The sequence below is a fragment of the Saimiri boliviensis genome, chromosome 8 (assembly GCF_048565385.1).
Source record: "Saimiri boliviensis isolate mSaiBol1 chromosome 8, mSaiBol1.pri, whole genome shotgun sequence".
Taxonomy (NCBI): Eukaryota; Metazoa; Chordata; class Mammalia; order Primates; family Cebidae; genus Saimiri; species Saimiri boliviensis.
The window spans coordinates 43655465-43662178 of NC_133456.1; the positions used below are offsets into that span (position 1 = coordinate 43655465).

At 36.5% G+C, this 6714-nt stretch overlaps 1 long non-coding RNA gene across 1 annotated transcript; it reads left to right on the plus strand.

Annotated features, from left to right (window-relative positions):
- Positions 1–3660: 3660 nt before the first annotated feature.
- LOC104653086 (uncharacterized) lies at positions 3661–6160 on the plus strand. The gene is made up of 2 exons (XR_746357.3): positions 3661–3919; positions 5949–6160. It is a non-coding gene; the product is annotated as an uncharacterized LOC104653086 (long non-coding RNA).
- The last annotated feature ends 554 nt before the right edge of the window (positions 6161–6714 follow it).

Consider the following 6714-nt stretch of genomic DNA (forward strand, 5'->3'; position numbering starts at 1 on the left):
GTTTTCCTTCACTCTTTCAATTGCATTCTTTTGTTTCAATGTTGGAAAACATATTTGCATCGTATTTCTTTATTTCTCACTGCCCTGGGAAGATTAGCAAATAACTACTTAACATTTTGTAACGCTTCATCATCATAAAAATCCACATTTTATACTTGAGGAATAAATTACTTAAAAATATATCGTCTGTTTTTAAACAACATTTGGAAAAACGTGAGCGAGAAATGCCAGTGTTTAATGAAACTACAATAAATGTTTTTATTCACCATGTTATTACACCAATCAATTGTAGATCATTTTTATAATCACTAAATTAGCTGCCTTTATCCTTAAACTCTACTTGTCGAAACACAGTTAACACGATAGAAGAGAACCAATGTAGTAACAATCTAAAGACTTTAATAGGCTCTGTGCCAGCTCTTTTCTCTTCCTTTCTAGGTACCAATTGCAATGATCTCTTCCTAATCTATGACAAGTATCTGGTGAGGTGGAATTTAATTTTTAAAAATGAAATCAACTGGTAACTGAAGGGCACTTGGAAATGTGTAGGTAACTTTCCATGAGGAGCTCTGGTAGTTATGAAGAAGCAGAGAGGGAAGATAAAATCTGTAACCTCTTTTCTCTGAGATTAAATATTATTAATACTGCCAGGGCAGACGTGGGATTGTGGGCAAGTCGTGGTTTCAGGAAAGTCAACAAATCTTCTGAAGTTACAATGCGGTTAAAAATAACAGCTGATGAGTGGGACTGCCCTGTGCCCCATCCAGTGGTCAGAGGTGTAAGGTGGGTTGATATTTATAGATTGACAGTCAATAAAATCTGTCCCAACCCAGGCAAGTAACTGGCAGGGTTGAAGCCTGAAAGGAAGTTATTTAAATAGACCCTAAAAATTCTAGTGCAGTGTTGACATGCTTGTTTAGGTATAGCTCTGGGACAGAGGCAGAGGGGTGGTCTCTTCATTGCATGTTGAAGGTTTTTGAGGAGATGAAGGGCAGAGTGATGAAAACATGACTTTATTGGTAAGTCCAGATTTCAGCTGTGAACCGACGCTTCAAGTTTGTTAGTGCTGACAGTGCACGGCCCCTCAGTAGGATGAACAGGCTTCTGATGAGAATTGTGGGCCCTTCTAGCTTTAAGTGAGACATCTGAATTCTGTCTCCAGAGAAAAGAGGCACAGACAGTTGGTCTTACATACTAGGATTCCTGGATGTTACAGGATGGTCGTATGGGGCAGGCTGTCTGAAAGAAAGATGCTGGACTTGTTTGTTTGGTTATGATCTTGCCCGTGCCAGGATTTAATAAACATTTAGGTGGCTCAACAAATTTTGTTGAAAAATATTGAAAGACGGTAGGCGCTTGAGTACTGTGCTTGAAATACCATTGAGGATGTCATTATTCATGTGACAGTCTGTGGAGTAGGACCCTCAAGTTCAGATTTCCCATCTGTATATCCTCTCTCTCTCTCTCTCTCTCTCCTCTCTCTCTCTCTCTCTCTCTCTCACACACACACACACACACACACACGTATATATATACACACAGATATGCTGTATATTCTTGTCTACTCTCCTCTGCCCTTTTTTCTTCCAGGAAGAAGCAATCTCTTGGCGAATCTGCCCCCTCTAATCATGGAGATTGGCATCCTGGTCCTCACCCCTCACAGCCCTATAAGTCAGATTGGTCCCCTCAGCCTCCCTGAACTTGCCTTGTTCATCATCATCCCAAAATATTTCTCATACTGTTTCTCTTACTTGGTTGCTCTCTGCTTTTCCTTTTTGCCTCTACAAATATTATCCATCCTTTAAAGTTGAATGAACCTTCGTTGGCTACTTTTCCAAGCTTTTGCCATTTCTACAACTTCATCTGTCTTAATATATTGAAAACGTCTTCAGAATAAGGACCACCTCTTTGTTTTCTTCTTCGCTATATTCTATGCACTGTATCGCACACTGGTGATATGTGACTATAAGCCAAGGAATCAAAAATCCCCGATTTTTGCAAAAAGGAAAATTTTGCTTAGTCTGCTTTGTATGCTCTAAATAAACTTAGCCACTGCCTTCACATATTACAGATTACTTCTGATAAGTTTGTTTGTAAAAATGGAATCAAAAATCCCCTTTTGTTTTGTCTTACATGTATCCCCTTGAAACTCTCCTTGACTGTAATCATGGTCAAATACTTGAAAGAGTTGAAAGCTTCCTGAGGTGGACAAAGGTGCTGAGATGAGATGTTCTAAAACATAACTTCAGTCATCAAGGCCATAATCTGAGTTAAGTTTTCAGTAAATTCCTGAAGAATACTTAAATTTAAGTCTTCCGATCACTGTACATTGCATGTATCAAGACATAACTGCCGGGTGCGGTGGCTCACGCCTGTAATCCCAGCACTTTGGGAGGCTGAGACGGGTGGATCACGAGGTCAAGAGATCAAGACCATCCTGGTCAACATGGTGAAACCCCCTGTCTACTAAAAATACAAAAAATTAGCTGGGCATAGTGGTGCGTGCATGTAATCCCAGCTACTCAGGAGGCTGAGGCAGGAGAATTGCCTGAACCCAGGAGGCGGAGGTTGCAGTGAGCTGGGATCGCACCATTGCACTCCAGCCTGGGTAACAAGAGCGAAACTCCGTCTCAAAAACAAAAAAAAAAAAAACAAAAACAAAAACAAAACAAAAAAAAACCTGACTTTGTATCCCATGAATATGTACAATTATTATTTGTTAAAAAACAAAATAAAAAAATCTAAAAACATGCAAACAAAGTTATCTGAAAGCTTTTAATTTAAAACTGATCCAGTTAAACAGATGTATCATTGCAAGCTACAAAGCTCAAATTTATAATTATGTTAACAGTGAAATAATTTACTGTTCCAAAATATTTAAGCTTCCTGGAACTTTAATGTCAAGCATATTGTTAGGCACACATAGTAGGTTCTCAATAAATATTTGATGGAAAATTGACATATTTTAATGTATGTATATTTGAGTGAGCTATTTCAATTTTTGGTGTCCTGTCCCTGATTTATAATGAAATCTCTCAATCAAGATTATTTTGGTACATTACCAAACATAATGTAACAAAATAGAAAATTCTGTTCATACTAATTTATGACCAAACTAAAACCTCTTTGAAATTAGCAGAGGTGCCTTTGTCTTGACAGAGCTCGGAAGACAACAAACCGTTTTTCACAGAGATTATATTTAGTTATTTTCTCATAATTGTATTTTCTTTTTTTTTTCTTTTTTTTTTTTGAGACAGAGTTTCGCTCTTCTTACCCAGGCTGGAGTGCAATGGCTTAATCTCGGCTCACCGCAACCTCCGCCTCCTGGGTTCAGGCAATTCTCCTGCCTCAACCTCCTGAGTAGCTGGGATTACAGGCACGCGCCACCATGCCCAGCGAATGTTTTGTATTTTGAGTAGAGACGGGGTTTCACCATGTTGACCAGGATGGTCTCGATCTCTTGACCTCGTGATCCACCCGCCTCGGCCTCCCAAAGTGCTGGGATTACAGGCTTGAGATAATTGTATTTTAACACAGACTGATCAACAACTACACCAGCATTACCATCTTATCCGAATTTAATTTTTCTTTCTTCTTCTTAACAGACTTCTTTCTCAAAGCTATTCATGAACATTTAAATTAAATTAGTATTCTCGAGGTTGCATATGACATAACTTAAAATTTTCTCTAGATAAATGGTTGATGATTATTTTTATAGTTGCATTATAGACTTTGGCATTATTCAAAGAATACATAATTTAAATTCTGACAAGCTTTTAAAACATTTTCTTCTAAGCAATGCCTGCAAATTAGTTATTTCTTTCCCTTTTTAGACTGGGGCTGTGGCTGATACGTCACATGGGGATAGGATCATAAATTTCTGTCGTATCTGGATGGAGATGAGCAGCAGGATCTATGGGTAAGAAGATGTCCAGTTACGCATGGATTCTAGAGCCTGCTTGCTGATACAGGATTGCAGCTGCGGACTTTATGAGCTCAGTTTTTAATCTGCTATCAGCTAGCATCATACCATAAACGCATAAGGAACTAAATATTTAGTTTAAGAGAAATGCTACATTGACCTGACCCTTTCTCCAAATAAATTGACAAAACATCTCATTCTCTAGGATGCCAGAGAAAAATACCAGTTGCAATGTTTTGTTGCATGAAGTTTATGCTAATTTAAATTACTGGCATATAAAGCCATCATCTTGCTTGAACAAACATCATATTCAATTGAGCACGTCTTTTATCCCACAAAATGAGATTAATTTTGAGTTAGTTATTTTTCAGTTGGAAATTTATTGAGTTAATGTAAAACAAGTTACGTAGTCTTCCAAAGAATATGTTACATGCTTTTGCATTTTGTTTTTCTTTGGCATTGCGTGGTTTTTAGAAAATCTTGCAAGTTAAATATACTAAAGTAGAAACTGAAAGAAAATGATCAGAGATAGAGCAATAAATTTGCAGATAAAGATTATTTTTAAAATAAATGTTCACTGTAGTTTTATTTACATAAAAAATCCCAAACTTCCCAAATCTTCAAATAAAAAGATACTGTTAAAAAACTGTTACCTGTTCATTTATGGATTATTAGGTAGACTTCACAAACATTTTAAAAGATGTTTTAAAAGGTTTAGGTTATTTTCCTTAATGTAAAAACAGAGTAAAACACCCCAACAAACCCCAGAAAAACAACCTGTATATTCAATATACCAACCAATTGTATACTAGAATTTTTGTTTGTAAAGATAAATAGATGAGTGTGCATAAGACAATATATTAAAGTTACAGATACTTCCTACCTCATATAGATTGAGTTCTTACTGTGTATTAGGTTCTCACTATACTCTAGGCTCTTGACTAAGCACTTTAAGGGCCTTATCACATTTAGTACTCACAGGAGCACAATGAGATTGTTCTGGGCAAGCTGGAAAATCACACTGTCAGAAACTGATTCTCTGGGTGAATACTTTCAGATCATTTTGAAGTTGAAAATCATAGGCAAACAATTTGAAGCCATGTCAGTTGTGTATTGGAAGGAATTAAATATGTAAATGTAATGAATGCAATAGATTTTAAGAGCGTATTTTTTTGGAGGTGATACAGTAATTGCTGTCGTTGAGACTGTCTCTTGAAGTGGAAACTAGACAAGTAGGTTTAGACGTTAAAATTCCGAACAGCGATTTGCTTCCTCCGTAGCATTGGAAAAAGTACCTGTCCCTTAATACCTTACAGCTCCCATAAAATAAACTGCTTTGCCCCAGCTAAAAGGAACAGTGTCTTTGTTAGAGCTTGAGTTCCAGTCATGGTGATTTTCCACTAGGTTTTTCAAAGAGGGCGTCCTCTCCTGAAGAAGGGAATTGGAACCTAAGGTTTCTAGGATCTGCCTTTGCCAGTCTTCCCTCCTCCCATCAACCACACTGACATTTCAGTGTTTAAAAAGTGGTGTTGCATAAGGGTTTGCACTAGGGAGTCCATTTTCTCCTAAGAATTACTATGTTACATTATGCTTCCAAGACATACAAATGAAGAATAACTGGTTTTAATATATAGAAGAATCAGGCTTATTTTGCTTATTTAAGAATAATACATGAAAGCAGGTGGCAACTTCTTTTTGTATGTGAGGAAAATAAAACACAGAGAAGACTGTAATTTCCCTAAAGTCACACACCTATTGCATGTTTGACAGTCAGAATTTCAATGTAGCTCTGTCTGGTTTCAAAGACTTTTGTGATTTCAGTAGTGCAACCATAGATTATATTTCTTTCTTTAAAAAATATTTCCTCTATATTTTTCTAAACCTTAGATGATGATATTGCTTTTATGATTAAGGAATAAATGTTATGAAAATAGAAATAAAATATTTTTATGTAAGCTGAAGTAATGAGAAAAGTGATTTTTCCAGTTAGGGAAAAACAAGTTCCTGTTCTTCTTTTCTATTATAGACTGCTGTGTTTGCACCTGCCATCTGATGGAGAAATGACCTAAAGATACACTGAAACAGTGTGTTCTACAGCCTGAAAATATCTACCTTGACTTATAGTTTCAGTAATGCTGGTATAATCAGACTGGGCAAAAATTAGCATACATTATTAACTAATCTAATTCAAGTACCAATTCTTAGTAAAAACATAAAACAATAAAATCAATTTAGAAAGCATTTGAAAATGTTTACTATTTGATTTCTTCAAGCTCCAAACAGGATTGTGCTTAGCTGTAGAAACTCGAATATATACATATCTGCGTGGATAGAATTCTTCGTCTTTTTTGGGCCAGGTATCTTAGCCCCTTGGGAAAAGAAACTAAAGTTTTGGCAAAAATTTTTATTCATGAAGCTGCTCTCTTTTAAGACTTCTGACGAAAAGAGCTGCTGGGCAGATGAGTAGAATCTGTTACTACTGTTCTGACATGTCCACCCATCAAAACGAGCTGATACAGTACACTTTAATGACCCTGCTATAGTCAAAACTGACATTGACATTAACAGAAAAGATTTGGGACAAAGAACTGTGTTCATGCCACAAATCAGCCTCAAGCTTCACCACAAGCTGCAGGTTTTATGCTACTGTATTCTGCTTAAGCACATATTTGTATTTATGTAAATGGAATGATCCTTTAGTACTTCAGGACTTTATTCTGGGTGAGTTAGAATCATACTGTTTTGACAGGAAAACTTTTTGATAGGAAAAACTGTAGGGCTTGATAATTTAA